Source organism: Nothoprocta perdicaria, unplaced genomic scaffold, assembly GCF_003342845.1.
Source record: "Nothoprocta perdicaria isolate Ctin4 unplaced genomic scaffold, notPer1 scaffold_159, whole genome shotgun sequence".
NCBI classification, from domain to species: Eukaryota; Metazoa; Chordata; class Aves; order Tinamiformes; family Tinamidae; genus Nothoprocta; species Nothoprocta perdicaria.
In genome coordinates this window covers 1,569,742-1,585,126 of record NW_020454749.1, presented here as the reverse complement: position 1 = coordinate 1,585,126, position 15,385 = coordinate 1,569,742, and the positions used below count along the sequence as shown (strand labels likewise).

General features: G+C 35.6%; 1 long non-coding RNA gene across 1 annotated transcript; it reads left to right on the top strand.

Annotated features, from left to right (window-relative positions):
• The first annotated feature begins 2,799 nt into the window (after positions 1 to 2,799).
• LOC112944023 lies at positions 2,800 to 3,395 on the top strand. The gene is made up of 2 exons (XR_003248697.1): positions 2,800 to 2,860; positions 2,977 to 3,395. It is a non-coding gene; the product is annotated as an uncharacterized LOC112944023 (long non-coding RNA).
• Positions 3,396 to 15,385: the final 11,990 nt, after the last annotated feature.

The window sequence follows — 15,385 nt, the reverse complement described above, 5'->3', positions numbered from 1 at the left end:
GAAAATGTGTTATGATGCAATTTAATTTTTTTCTAGAAAAAAAAAAGCAATCCACTATGTGCCAAAACTTGTAACTATTTAGTAAACTCTCCAGAATATTTGAGATTTTGAGCAGTATTATTCTAAATATTTCTATAAATGTCTGCAATGCCACAAGAATATGTCAGCATTTAGCATCACACATTCCTCAACTCAGATCCCCAGTACCCTCTGCAGCTGCATGATTAATTTTTTTCATAACCCACAAATGATACAGATTAGCACTGATATTTTAATGTGTTAAAAACAATTCTCCCCATTCTCACAATGAGATATATTCTTGATTTTTTTTTCAGGCCATGGAGGCCTAATAGCTGTCTGTTGATTAAGGGAGTCCTTTTAGTTGTTCATTCCTCTCAAAAATAAAATTTGGAAGTGCACACTATTCAATAGTAGCTTTGGAATGTATGCAGTGTCATATCTCCTCATCTTTGAAAAGACAATACATAATTTTTATGACAGTAGCAAGATACTTATTCTGCTATTATTTTCTTGTAATTCTTCATCTAGAAGTTTTTTTTACACTATGAATTACTGACTTTGAGCTAACCTTGCTGATGGCTATATTGTGTGAGTAATGCTCTTCATCTTGATCTTATGCTCTGCTGTACATTTCTTCATGTGCAATGAATGATGTCTCTTTTAACATGAAGAATTGAAAGAATTTAAAGAAGTAACCCTATATCAGGGAGCCATAAATGGATTTGTATTTTGGTATTTTGATAAACAAAACCAGGACTAGACTAAGCATTCGTGGATGGAAAGGTTAGTAAATACCTAACATTTTATAATCCTATACTTCTACAGTGAAAATACTGACTTGGTGCAGAATTAATTTTTATAGTTTTCTGACATTCTGAGTACTCAAAACTTCTCCATTGCATTTTTTTTTTTATTGCATATAGTGCCTTCTGAACTAAATCCTTTTCGTCATGTCTTTATTATATGTTCCCCCTCTTAACTCCAATAAATGCGTGGGTGTTAAACATTAACTTTCTATTTAAAATGGAATCATTCTAAGCATCAAAGGATTGATATTGTGCTGTCAGGTACACAAAGACAAAATAATCCTCTGCATAGATAGCTCATTTCCAGCTCCTGGATGGGTTTGTTCTGAACAGATAATTGAACTTAATAAGGTAAAGCATTTTGACAGGCAGTGAAGGAAATAACATATAGATTTTTGAGTGGCATAAGTCGAATAAGCATTTTCACTGGGGAATTCTTACCTCTGTAAGTGGTGGCCTGTCTTTGGCCGTTCAACTCCATGAATTATTCATCTAAAGTTAACCAGGCTTATTTGACACCAACAAGGTAAATCATAGCCTGTGTCTTTCATACCATGACATTGAAGTTGAGTATGTTAAAGGGATCACTCATCATTTTATAGCTGTCCTCCAGTTCTTCAGTGTATCTAGGAGCTCAGCACTTGCTTATATGGAGAATTTAGTGTGTGAGGTATGGTGTTGACTTACAGATGCTTAGCCGCTCATCACCAATTCATTGTGTGTACACTAAATGAACATCAAGTGCAGGAAAGCATAACCTCTTCTCGGAAASCAGCAATGTACCTTATAAAAAGTCATTCTTAGAGTGCCTTGCAAAAGACATTGAGAAAGTCTCATTTTAGAGCGTCCAACAGGCTATTATCCCTGTCAGGAAGAGAAATTTAAAAGACCAGACTGAGCAAGGTCATTTTATTCATTACCTTTCTGATCATTATTATCAAAGAACTGGTGTTTGATGACTGTGGTCCTGCAATGGTCTCAGTGAAGACAAGTACACATATAGAATACCATATCACATATACATGATACATATTTTATACTGTGCTCATTAAATGGTGAATACCCACAGAGCATAAGCTATGCCTATGTGTGACAGCAAAAATATAAGATACTCCCAAAAAGCATACTTCACTGAAATATTTTAATTAGCTAATAGTTGTTTTATAATTATCATTCACTACAGTCCTACTTTTTCTAATGTTTTCCAGCACCATAAACATCATTGTTTCAACATTAGAAGAACCTAGCTCACACTCAATGGTAAGAAAAGAGTATTTTTAATGTAGGCAAATGTATATTGCATACATCATTAGGCAATAGCCTATGGGGATTTGGTGAAGAGGAATATATTTTAAGTGCAATAAGTGAATTCTAATTTACTCTGTAGTACTGAAGAGTTATGTAGACAAGCCCCAYATAATTTTAGAAGCAGAAACAGAAAGTCCTGGTTGTGAGCCTATATGCATCCTGTATATAGACTGCAAGAGAACTTAGCCTTTAGTAGAATTTGCAATGTTAAGGTTTACAATGAAAATAAAATAAAGCTGTCCATAGTATTACTAAAAGTTATTTCCTTTCCTGAAGCATATCTTTAATAGCCAGAGAGAAGTTTTGTTGGTTTTTTTTTTTTTTTTTTTGCCTTTTCTCTTGCTTATATTTCCAGTGAAACAGGAAATGGAGCTCTTCCCTCAGCACTAGCATTGCCTAAGGAAAGGGGAGCTGCATGTAGAAATGCAATCAGTTGGCAGCAGAGCATAGGCAGAACTGGTGTGCCTCTTGTTATTGCTGGTTCTTACCAACACCTGAGGTTCCTAACAGAAGGTACTATTTATATTCATCTAAAAATTTTCCAAACCTAAATAATTTGTTATTTCCATGATGTATTTCTGACCTTAATATTGTTCTTTCAGAATGGGAAAGGAGACAGAAGTTTATGATTTATATATAAATTCCCTTTCTTCCTGCCTAGGACAAAGCTTACAAGGTCAGAGACTTATATGATATTTTTATTAGTTGGAGAGACATACTTTCAGGTAGGAATAAATATCCTTGTGACAGCTTTTTATTTATTTATTTATTTCTCATTCTTTATTATTTTTTTGGCTTCTTTTTTGGCTTCTTTTTTGGCTTCTTTTATATGTTCCTGCAGAGTCAAGAGGGGCAAGAATTGGTGAGAAAATGAAACAGAGTTCTACTAATATGTTCTTTATTTTTTGAGATTTAAATCATCGTTCTCAAGATTTTTTAGAACCATCTGCCTGGCTGCATGAAAATCCCCTTGTCTCTCAGACACGTGTCAGTGCACAAATTCATCTTGGAGCTGAAGATGTGCCCCGAGCTTGGACCTCTGTTCTCACCAGAGTGAGGAAGGCTGAAGTGAGAATGATAGTTCAAGGTCTGAGTGTTCCTGTAAAAGCTCCAAAGCCAGCTTCTCAAGACGTGATGCTGTAAAGACCTGGCCTGTAGGCTTGGAAAGGACTTTGAACTCATTGAGGTGTAGATTCACAGCCCCTAATGAGCATTAGCTGTAATCAATCAATCAGTGATGTAATCAAGAGGATGAATTCATGAATTATTGTTACAGCCTCTAGTTCCCCTGTCTGCAGGACAAGAGTATAGACCCCACCTAGACCCAGAGCTATAGAATCAGGAAATTATTATGGTTGGAAAATATCTTCAAGACCACCAAGTCAAACCACAAGCTTATCATGACCAGGTCCTTCAGTAAATAGAATTTCTACCTGCTCCAGCTGCAGAGGGGTAGGGTGGGTATGGGTAGGTAAGTTCAGACTATGTAGGTTTAAGTGGCAAGGTATGCTGCACTTTTTATACCTGCTTTCAATTTTCATGAGAAAACACTTCTCTGCAGCACTGTGTCAGTGCTTTCTTCCAGGGTCTTGCATTGCATGTCAAGGCTTACCAGTACATCTGCTCCTTTCTGTTGTACCCTAGCAATTTGTGTAATAAGCCATTAGGTGACTCAGAATGACACCAATATCTGTGGCTTATTCTCCAAACTGTTTTAAAAAAGATTTATTAAATTTACCAAATTTGATGGGTTTTAACTCATTTATCTGTACTGTTATTTTAAAAACTTGTCCATTACTGTCCTTCTCATTAATGCATTTATTTTTATTTTAATTTAATTTCAAAATTTAGGAATTAGAAAATTTTGTACAAGCAGTTCTGGTTTCCTTAAGAAGATTTTAATAAGCACATAAATTCATGATATATTTATATCACTATAAGCTCAACTCACAACCAGTTTTAAACATAGATCTAGTCTTAATTCTGGTAAATACTTTTTTTTCCTGTTCCTATTTTTCTTGCAGTAATGTTAATCCCTTGACAGGGACATAATTACTTTGCAGGGACTGCAAGAAGGTTCACTGAATTTTTTTTGTATCACTATATTGAGCAAGTTTCATTCACCTCTTTGGTCAAACTGTCAGGGTTAATAGGTTTGTATGAAAAATGTTTCCTGAGAAACACCTGCATTATTAAAGATTATGAATAAACTAGAATGAGGGCAATTTATGTGATGAAGAATAGTAGCGCATTCTGTGAAATGAAGCCTTCCTTTTGAATGAAGACCTGCAAAGGGGGCTGAGCTGGTGAACCACAGCAAGGGCTCCTACTGAAACTTCCTGGGACTACTGGTGGAAAGCTGTGGCCTTATKAATCTCTTGTTCTTTAAAACTTCCTCAAACTGATAAGTTTGGGACAGCAGAACCTCAAATTGGCCAGCTCACTCTGACATCTGRAGAGCAGGCAGTCACACTGGCTCCTGCTTTTCTGACATCACGCATCCTGTAAAAGTCTGTGTGCGGTGAGCTTGAGAAGCAAACTCGGACCACACGACCACACACATCTTGTTCGTGACACATAAAAAAAAAACCTTAAGAAATATCCACATCACACCCTGTACAGGCAATAGAGGCTGATAAATGTCTTTGAGCAATGATGAGAAATTTTGAATCTGAAGATGTGAAGGTTGAAAGGAGGCAGCTGTCATCAGTGTGACTCCTCATTGCACAATTAGAGGTTCAGTTCTGTGAGATCTGCCTGTGATSTGTACGCTATATAAGGTCCTGGGCTGGGACATCCAAGTACATGATTCAGTTCTTGGCTCAAAGATTTCTCCTTTCCTGATGAACAAATGAGCCCGTTTTGTATGGCAGAAAACAGATATTTCTACTATTTTACCAAAGACGAGCTAAATTCTTAAAAATTAAAAAATAGGTAGACAGGTAAATGGATCTGGGACTTAGCCAGGGGGTGACTACTGATGTGGCTGTACAAATAATCCTTGAAGTTCAGTCAGACCAATTACTAAGAGTATGTTTCAGTGAGCACAGCATAGTTAAATTTCCCACTCGTTTTCCATATCATCTTACATTCATCCCATGGGAGTCAGATTAGTATAACACACTGTAATACCAGGTAGATACAAGGTAATTAAAATGTAAGTGTAATCTATGCCTACAAGTGCATGCATTGTATTCTGCGAATAAAATGTACGATGCATAGCTATAATTTCTTCATAACCTATGGAATATTTATTGTTCATAAGTGTAGAGCCCAAAGGTATATCTTCTATTAAAAAGAATATATCACTTTATATTTCCTTTTCCTAATTCTGATGTATTTATAATTGGCTGCTGTGTTATACAAGAAGCTATTTTATTTACAACATATTATCGATCAATTAACTGTAATTTAGGATGGCCCCTCTTTTTTTTTTTTTCCTTTGGCTTCTTTTTCTTCATTCCACAGTTTCTGCAGCACTGTGTTTGTGTTTAATGTGAAACATTGTTCCTGTTGCGATATATAGAACCATTCCCTATGAACCTTCAACTCTGCAACTCTTATTTCCTTCAGCTCTGCAACTCTTGCTTCATTGATCAAAATTAATTTCTATCTTCAGGATGACAGAACTGACACCATTGGAATTATGCTAGTACATAATTTCCAGTTTCCCTCTAATATCATATCAGACTTTGCAGGACTTTATAAAATTGAAGTTAAGCAGAATATTCTTTGTTTTTATCTGCTCTAAATAACTATGCTCATGAAGTTATGTTGTAATAATTATTGAATATCCATGGCAATGAGGTTTGCAAGGCTTTTACTTTTAATGAGAATCGCAAAGACAGAAACCCAAAGCCATCTTACACTGATTGTCTCAGTTATATAGTGAGCTCAGCTGAAACTGAAATYATCATCCTTACAAAGTGACCAATGAGTTCCATTAGCTCCCAGATCTTACAGGTAGCACTCATATTTGGCTCATATCTCTTCATATCTTCCCAATATAAGGATGAAGTGCTGATGCTGATAAGGAAGGCATCAGCATGTGTCTGGCTCCAGCTCTCGCTCCCTGCAGAGCAGGTGAYGCAAGAGCTAACAGAGCTGCAGACTTTGCAAGTTCCTGGTAGGCCATATGTTGCCGAGCAGTTTGTCTCAGATGTGTTTCTGCAGGCTGATGAAAACAAACTCGCCCTCGCTGCTCTGGGAAGCTCTTTGTGATGGACAGTCCCAGCAAGCCCTGTAGAAGGATCTGGATACCAGTGAATGGGAAATAGACAGCTACCCTGAGCAAGAACTGTGGAGAGTCACATAAATGGCTTATTTTACACTGGGCTCCTGCTTCTGCTGGAAACTCTGAAAATAAGCTTGAGTTATGAAGTCAGGCTCAGAATCAGATCTCAGTGACAAAATCACGGACAGGAGGAATTCCACAAAGCCAATTCTGCCAGCTCTCACCTCCTCTTTGACGGGCTTCGACAAAGCTCAAAAATATTTTGGAGGTAGGTGCTGATGAACTCCTTCTTTACTGTCTATGAATACACTGTATCTTACAGTAAAACATGTCAATGAACAAGTTTTAAATTAACTATCATTGCTGACAGAAAACAAAGGCTAATTTTCTTTAGAGTCAAAGTTTTAAGAGACAAATATGTAATGAAGTTTAGTCACTGCTTTGAATCATGAATATATATGGGAATAAAGAAATCTTATTTTTCAATGTAATTCCAATAGAGAAGCCACTTTCTACTGCCAAGTAGCTTGAGGTTATCCAATCAAGCAGCCAGAATCACTCCTGAAGCAGCATGCTTTCAAACATGTTGCACATCGAAGTTTAATTGCAAATATTCTTTATATTGCTTAACAAAACATCTTGAAATGTACAAATTTTTAAAATATTCTAAAAAGACACATTTGAACAATGCAGGAGAAAAAGAGTTGCATTTTAATGCAAAAGCATGGATCAAAAGAGATGATTGCACAGCGGGGCACCTTCTAATATGGAAACAAGCAGAAAACAATCAGAGAGGTTACATCTGCCTGCCTGAAGCCCCTTTAAGTATTAAATTTGCTCAGCAATATTATGCTTTGCTTATTGCAAGCATATGCCAAGTCTAGCTTAGAGTATAGCTGCATAGAGTATACTATAAAAAGTACTGTAGAGCATTTTCCCTTGAACTGTAGAATATCRCCAATGACCCCTTGAGCTTCCTCCCAGAAGGATTTACCTTTCATTCTCTGGGATGCATTCAGAGAGAAGAGTAATACCTGTATGCAATGACCTTCTTATGCTGCTTGAGATGGGTTGTGGTTAGAAAGATATGGAGTCCTCTTGTGCATCAAGTCAGCTGAAAATAGGATTGTACATGTCACGTTTAAAACCAAAGCTTCCAGAAGATGAGTTTAAGCATATTCTGGATACTCACCAAGGAAGGGTTTTCTCCATTCTACTCCTGTCAAAATGGAAATTTAATGAGATGGCCAGGCTGCAGGCTAAGTAGAACTGAGAAAAAAATCTATACGACCTAAGCCTGGCAAAAACTTTCAAATCATGTTATCTGTAAATGTCAGAAACAAATGAGATTTTTTTTTTTTTGATCTAAAGGATATATGAATTTTGTAGTAGTCCAGGTTTAATGTGAGTTTACACAGGTTCTCTGTGGGAAACAATAAATAACTTAAGACATTTGTAATGTGTGAATCTCTGCCTAGAATGTAGACAGTATATTATAAAAAGTGTTTAATGCATTTGTTCTAGCCCCCTGGAAATGAATTACTCATGGATTTGACAGGTGCCAAAGAATAGTCAGCCTCTGTTTACACATAATTTTTGTGTAATACATGTGTATATATGTAATTTTTGTGTACAGTGTGCTGTGGGAAAAAAAAAATCCAGAAGGTGCAAGGTAGTATATTTAAGCAAAACCAGTGACTGGATCCTTTGCACTGTGTCCAGTGGCTGAAGATGAAACAAGCACTAGACATTTACTCTAGATAAACTTTCAACATTTAGGCTAACTGGTTCCTTGCAGTTCAAGTTCAGAAGAATTTCAACAGTCTTCAGGAGAGCACTTTTACCAGGAATGTTTAATTTTCCTCTGTTGTTCAGGCACTAAATTTAAAGCCCAACAGAAATCAGGTACCTAGTTATTTAAGTAGGAGATTGAACACATATTCTGGATTCTGAAACAAATAAACTAGCAACCCTTCTTTCACCTAAATATAAAATGTGCCTTAAAGAATAAAGCCTCTAAAAGTTTAAGATGAATTGAGAGACCAAGACTTGGGTTATAGGTCAGGCAAAACTTCCAGGGAAGAAAATTAGCATCATTCTCACCATTCTGTTTCTGCATCAAAATGATAATTTAGAGAAAAAAAATTTATAAAATTGAGAAGGATTTTTAGGTGTATAATATACATAGGACTTTTTTTCCCCCCTAGTCAGAGCAAATAAAGAAAAAAAATCATACTTGAAAATACTTCAAGGAATGCCAGAATATAACATTTGCCGTGCTCTTTCACTTCCATTTTCCTTTTCCCAGAAATAATTGCATGCCCTCAGGGAGATGAAAATAAGTAGAGAAAGTTGCTCATGGTCAATTATTTGCAGTAGGACTCATCTGACAAAATTCTCATGCCTGTATTTGAGTTACCCAATCTAATGATAAATGGAGGGAGATTTCCAGAAATATTCATCTCATCATAACAGTGGTATTTAATATAGTCTAAATGAGATCACTCCAAAAATGKCACTTTCTTGCTACTGACTTAACAGGGAGTAACTACATCAGATGTAGATGTAGTTAGGTCAGGTAAGATCAACTCCAGATGTTCCCTTTCTTGCCAGTCCTCCAAAAAACAGTGATTCCCTTTTCTCTATGCATCTGTAGCAGCAATTATTATCCATAAGCCTGTTCTGAAGGCCTGATACTTCTGCCTACTTTTCCATTCCTTTTAAAAGCCCAACTTCAGAAAAAAAAAAAAAAAAAATCATGCTACAAGGAATCAGGTTTGCTGTTGTGGAAYAGTATGAACTTATAGTCTTTTTTTCCACCATATTTTTTAGGTCTATTCATATTTTAGGGCATTCATGCATTTACTAGTCAATCTTTTTTATTGTTAATGACCTGAAAGAGAATGAAGAATCACTGCTCATAGCTTTTTTCATACAAAAACTGGCAAAAATGGGAGATCAATTCAATCACTGAGAAAGATCAGCTGGGCTTTTTTTTTTTTTAAAATTAGGTTATATTTCAGTTTCTGAAAACAAGGAAGCTCCTTTTCTACAAGAAAAATAGCATATTGAATAGACAAAAGGATTTAGGTTTTATTCACCATTCATATCCTGTAATCTCTGCATTGAGTCCCACAGTCCTGGTCCTKGGATATATGCCTTCAATAAATATCAACTGCAAGACTGTGTGAAACCATGGTATATCTAATTTCCCTGAGTACTGTGATGCCTTCTGGGAGAAACCTGTATGCATTGAATAAGAGAAGAACTAGGGTATCTTCAAAAATTATCTTCTGGGGGGTCCAGTGACCAGGACTGCACAACGGAATTTACTACGAGTATTTACATACGGTACACTAAAAAGAAAGCTAAAAGATGAACAATTTATATTACATTAGTATTTCATAAGGAAAAAAAAATCAGGACTCTCCATCTAGGGAAGAAAGGCATGGCAAAAATAGCAACTCTCATGCAAAGGGCAGGGGAGGACACRTTTTTAACAGCACAACAGCAGGGTTAACGGCCAAAACCAAAATTAGGATAGTGTTTCTTTCCCTTCTGAGACACCCTTAAAGAAAGACTTGACATCGTTCTGGAAGAGATGCTCTTGAGGGTCAATGCACAGGTGATTGGGTACAATTTGCAGTCTGAGTTTTTTCAGGAAGTCAGTCTAGTGGGCTCTAATGGTCCTTTCTAGCCTTAGAATCAATGAACCTATTAATATCTTAGCGCATGCTTTGGAGTTAACAAATTTGGAGTTAAATTGTCTTTCCAGTCCTCCTAATTCATGCACTGCATTTTAGCTCCCTCCTTGTGATTGTGAGTTATGCTCTTGCAGAACCAAGCTATTTTTTCTGCTGTGTTACCTTGCAGTATGTTTCAGTATTAGCCATTAACAGTTTTGTCACACTATTTAGCTGATGTTAACCAAGAAGTTGAGGATTAATCTCTAACTGGTTGGAGAACCTAATATTCCCTGCAGCTTCTGTCTCTTTGAATGTACTAAATCTCCACTATTGAGCTTTTTTGYTTTGTTTTTTTCCCCTCAAAAGAGAATTTTTTTTTTTAAGTCTGATTGTTCATTGCAGTGGAAGGAAAAATGCATTTCTGCTGAGGAAATTGAAACAAGGGTACAAGGACTGTTCACAGTCGATAGTGTCACTCTGACCATCTGGTACTTCCCTGACATCCCCTTCACCATTTTTTCCACAAAATTTTTCATATATGATATCCTTTCTGCATGACAAGTGCTCCCTAATTCTGCTTCAGATCCCTGCTGGAGACCGATATATTTAGTGAAACCTGTGAGTAGTGAGTGAAAGACATTCCTTGAGATTTTTCTCTACATTTAGAGATTTATACAGAAGTATACTCTGTATAAGCGGTCCTCATTGAAAAGTCACATACTTTCRTACAAATGCTTGAGCTCATATTATATTTTATTATTTTGCTATTATTGTAATAGTCTTTTCTCATTTTTTTTCCACAGTTTTACTTATGAATGAGAGCATCTACAGAGTTTCACTGTCATCCATGATTCTTTATCTGTGAAGTTCTGCCCAGTAGTGCTTTAATTATCAAAGAAGGTCTGAAGTTGAAAGTCTTAAGGAGAATATGAAATACTGGAGTTTCAGTRGAGAAGAAGTCRCTAAGTCACTATGGAGAGTTACTCRGATCATGCAAATCAAACATTGCATTTTGGATCCTGTCAGTCTTACATATGCTATCATTTCAATATATATGTGGCATTTATCTTAAGCACAGAGCTTTCAGAGATGAGTACTAAACCTACTTTGACGCCTGAGGCAAGATGTCAGTGTAGCCTGCTCCTGCTCAGGAAATCATTTTTTGGGAATATGGGTCCAGGATCTATTACCTTTTATATTTTGCTCCATTATTACACCAATTTCATGCCCCTTTTCATTGTCATTGTTATTAGCCTGTCTATGTCCTTCACTTCTCTGACTCTGGGTCATAATAGCTGACTTACAAAGTAAGTTTTGTTCTTGTGTTTGGTAGCACACTGTAATAAAGCCACAATTCACATCTTTTATCTGTGTTGTCTTGTAGGACACCGAGTGGTGGATTCTTAGCCACAATATATGGACGCAGCTCTGGAAATTCAGCCTTCACCCACTGCAAAGTTCACCCAGGAAAGTTTTAGTTCTTTATTTTCTGAACTCACTGTATTTGTCAAACAGTCATTTCTTTGATGAATAGTAAATCAACGTCGGAAAAGGTTTATGCATGTAATGGCACATTGTACATCACTTAATGAAAGGCTAGGAATAGATAATCAAGTTATAAATCAAATCAGAGTTTCAGATAAAAATACAAACTGTGAGAATAAGCCTGACTGGTTAATCATAGCTTCAAAAATTCATCTGTAGCTATCACTTCTTTCAAAATGTATTTATTGGTCTTTGGACAAGAATTGTGTGTGTGTTTGGGCTTATGTTGTCTGGATAGTTTCCAATCTCAATAATTATATTTGCATACGTCAAATTTCCTATGTTGTTTCATGTTGTTCTGCATTGCTAAAGCTGTGATTAGCATGAGAAAATGACAAAATGTTTTTGTGTTGCTAATGCAGTCGAACAGCTGTAGTTCAATGACGAGTAAATCATCTTTTCTTGTACATATACATATACACATGTATACCAACACACTATGGATGCTTTACTTGGCAAAGACATGTACAACCTGCTCGCTATTGATGCATACATATCTAGTTAGTGAAGTACATGCTAAGTAAATACATCCTGGCCTTTGGTTGCTGTCTCCAAGACTTGTTTTAAACAAGCTGTCACCAATCAGACACCTACATAAGCAAGATACAGTACTTACGGGAAGGTCTGATATCAACATTTATAATTTTAGAATTTATATTTATTGTAACAGTTTGAATTTATATTTTTTCTTTTGACACATGATATATTATCTTCTGTTTTACTCCTAGTGCCAGCTCTGTCCTGTATATTTGTTAACAGTAGTTATAACTTTACTCACTATAAATTCACTATAACTAGGGTTTTGAGAAATGAGAAACCTCTGTGACCATAGGACGGAAATAATCGTAATCTGTAAAAACATTTACAGGTTGATTCATTTAATTTCCTACTACCTGATGAAACAAACTGTAATAAACTGATTTCCTCAAACTTTGATTCTGATAACCAAATATAGAAGATTCTTCATCTTATCAAACAGTTTTCGAGTTGCTTTGCCTGGTTTTGCTAGTATCCTAAAAATCTCTTCAGTGTATTTGAATATATTGCATTTAAGTGTAATGCACTCACTCATCCCTCCACAGTGAAATAAGAAAAGCCCTCCAGACTTTCTCCAGAGGACTTCTAGATGTAAGCAATCTAACTGTACTGATTCTGATTTGTCTCCTGGAAATATCATGTTTGAAAGTTCACTCAGTTTGTTGGCAAGGCATCTGTGTCTTTGTTAGATTTGATTTGATTTGAAAGTATTGTACATTTATTATTGTGCTGGCATTGGAGAAATATAAGAACTCTTCTCTTAGAAATAGCACTATAACTTGAATTAGGCAGAATTTTCAAGATCCTTCTTTGATAGGAGGATAAATGAGATGAAAAAGAAAGGAAATATTTTTTCTTGCCTGAAACACCATGCCTAAAACATTACTGAATCAAAAAGAGTTGTCCTGGATACTGTTTTCCCTGGCTGATTCAGACTAAAAGAGAAGGAATAGGAAATCAATGACCCTTGAAAGTACATATTTAAATATATATATTCCACTAATGGAAAACAGAAGAATTCTTCTGAGATTTGAAATTCTTGTCCAAAGGAATAGTCTCAGGAGATGTTCATTTTCAGCTGGATAAAAACTATTACCTTCAATGTCCCTTCTTTCATCAGAAATAAATCTTTTTTACCTAAGTTTAGATGATTGTTTATCTTGAATTTATTTTGATATACTAGAGCTAAAGAAAGGGCCAAAATTACATCAGTCATTCCTCTCCATGCTTCTATTGCTTAAGATCCTATTCTAAAAATACTTGTATTTTTTAGAAGTGTTTGAATTCCACTTGAATAGGACTGACCAGACCATTTCTGATCAACTGGAGTACATCTCATCAAAGCTAGGTCAGTCACTCAAGTGTAATTCAAATTATGAAAAAAATACTTTCAGATGTATCCATCTCAGCATCTTATCAGGAAGAAGTTACTTACCTGATTTAAATTTCTCAGTGTCATTTTAAACAAACAGTACTCACCAGAAATGGTGACCACTTTAGCATCCACTATAGAATGTAGATTTCTCCATCTGAGGGAATTTAGGACATATGCAAAAATGGAGAGACAGTCACAAAGTTGTGGCTGTTTATTTATCAGCAAAAGCTTTTGATTTTTCTACATGTTACTACTGTCGGCTAGCTGGAACTCAATGGGATCCAGTGAATATCTGTTTTAGCTTTTATCTTCTATCCTTAACAGTCTTGCATAACATAGATTGTCTGTTAAGTCATCTATCTCCTCTATCAGAAACAAAGATAACTTGACATCTCTGATGAGATTTTTCCTTTTGGCTTAGAGTAGTATATGCTTAATATATATGCAGAAATAGTCAAAGTGGCTATTCATGCCCAAACCAGAGCTAAGRGGAGAGCCAGGATAGAGAAACCAGAGCTGTTTGCATGAGGATCTTAGCACTGCTGTGCTCTCTCTTATGTCATCACCACTCTGATCTTGAGAGCTCAGATCCTTATACCACACCTTACATTATATACGTGCCATTGCAAGTCAAGAGACAGCTCTAATTACCAACAAGAAACARTCAATCACCACTAGAAAGAAATGAACTTTTTCTAGTAATAAGCCAAGATTTAACAAGCATATTGAGCTACACATACTCATACACACACATACTCAGTTACAGTGTCATTTAGAAGGTGAAGATATCTTCATTTACCAAAGTTACCTCTATAAGCATCTGGCCCAATGTTTCAAGTAGAAAAAATATATGTTAGCTTTTTATGAGTAAGAAAGTTGGAGAGACACATCTTTTTGAACCTCACTTCAATAGTGCCAAAGTTAATATCATACAATTGGATGAATTTTTAATTCTATATTCTTCTTCTCAGGAAAGTATAAGAAAGTACTACAAATGATATTTCGCTGATACAGAGATATTGGTGTCCACTAGAGATCAATGTGAATGTGAAAACTCTAGTAGAGTTTTTCATTAGTTTCATTAGTTGTTTGCAGTTACTTTCATGGTCAAGTAATATATCGAAATTTTTACAACCTTCCAAATGATAAATTTCCAGGCTATAACTAAATTTCTTGTTATTAGTTCCTAAAATTAGTTGCCAAATTAGTTCTTTCAAATGTCCACAATTTCAAGGACCATAATAAAATTCTGTATTACCACTTGATCCTTCCATACATTAATCATTTTTTGACAGTTCTATTAACACCGTCATACTATTTCATCCCACATTATAAGTAGTTTGAAATTCTAAATAATTTCAAGCTCAAAATTKATATTTGAGTAACAGCAGCACTGGCTAAATCCATGCTTTCTCTTCCAGAACAGCCCATCTTGGCTCCCAAATTCCTTACTCACTGTAAACTTTTATTGAATGATTTTTATCTTCTCCTATTAACTCCTATGTGGCTATTAGGTCAATGGAATTCCATGTTCAAAATCATTATCATATTAAAAAATGCCTTTTGATATTTGACTCTAATCAAATTTTCTTATATAGGTGTTTCAAGATCAACAATTCTTCTTAAAAGAACTTTCTAAGATTTTAAAAACAAGTAGAAAACCTTTAATTAATTTCTGATCTCTTTGCCTAGGGGAAAGAGTTTATTAGTTACCATGAATGCAATTATCAGGACTTCTGAGGGAGAGGAAAATTAAAAGAATAAATATAAAACTCCTCCAAAATGATTCAGACTCCTGACACATGAGATTGCCCTAGCTTTAACTCCTAGCATCCCGCAGTCTCACAGAATACAGATATTTTAAAAACTCCTT